General features: G+C 36.9%; 1 non-coding gene across 1 annotated transcript; it reads left to right on the top strand.

The window, feature by feature from the left end:
* Positions 1-513: 513 nt before the first annotated feature.
* LOC115831968 lies at positions 514-618 on the top strand. The gene has a single exon (XR_004027452.1). It is a non-coding gene; the product is annotated as a small nucleolar RNA U13 (small nucleolar RNA).
* The last annotated feature ends 221 nt before the right edge of the window (positions 619-839 follow it).

Raw genomic sequence — 839 nt, 5'->3', positions numbered from 1 at the left:
GCAAATCTGCAAGTAATTTAACTCCCTTCCAGAAAAAATTCCAGTGCTCCTTAAGAAAACTCAACAACATAAAAGTCAACACTCAATAATAAGAATCAAAACATGCAGTATTAACTAAACTAATAATATAATAATAGACTGAGAAACTGCAAAATGGAACCCAGTATCCACGAAAAAAATAAGTCATCAAAAAATGTTTTAGTCCGGGCACTGTGGCTCACACCAGTAATCTCAGCACTTTGGGAGGCTAAGGCAGGTGGATCATCTGAGGTCAGGAGTTTGAGACCAGCCTGACCAACATGGTGAAACCCTGTCTCTACCAAAAATACAAAAATTAGCCAGGTGTGGGGGTGTATGCCTGTAATCCCAGCTACTTGGGAGGCTGAGGCACAAGAATCACTTGAACCCGGGAGGCACAAGTTGCAGTGAGCCATGATTGCACCACTACACTCCAGCCTGGGTGACAGAGTGAGGTTGTCTGAATAAAAAAAGTTTTAAAACCTAGAAATGACGATCCTCTGGTAGTTCATGAGCATGGTGATTGGGTGTTTCACACACATGTGTGAGATGTGCCGTACTTGAAACTTGTTACCATGTCTGCACAATAAGCATCTGACCTGAAAAATAACAACAACAACAAAAAACTAGAAATGAATTTTATGATGAAATTATCAAACAACGATCTGAAAGAGCTATTGTTAATATGATGAATGTTTAATTTTAAATAAAAACACATAATACAAAATACAAATAAGAAAATCAAGTCTTAAAGATGAAAAATACAACACTTAAGATAAAAATTATCCTGGATTGACTTAGTATAAATTAGATACTGCAGA

The sequence above is a fragment of the Nomascus leucogenys genome, chromosome 20, assembly GCF_006542625.1.
Source record: "Nomascus leucogenys isolate Asia chromosome 20, Asia_NLE_v1, whole genome shotgun sequence".
Taxonomy (NCBI): domain Eukaryota; kingdom Metazoa; phylum Chordata; class Mammalia; order Primates; family Hylobatidae; genus Nomascus; species Nomascus leucogenys.
The sequence above is the reverse complement of the archived record's forward strand: the minus strand, read 5'-3'. Positions and strand labels throughout refer to the sequence as shown.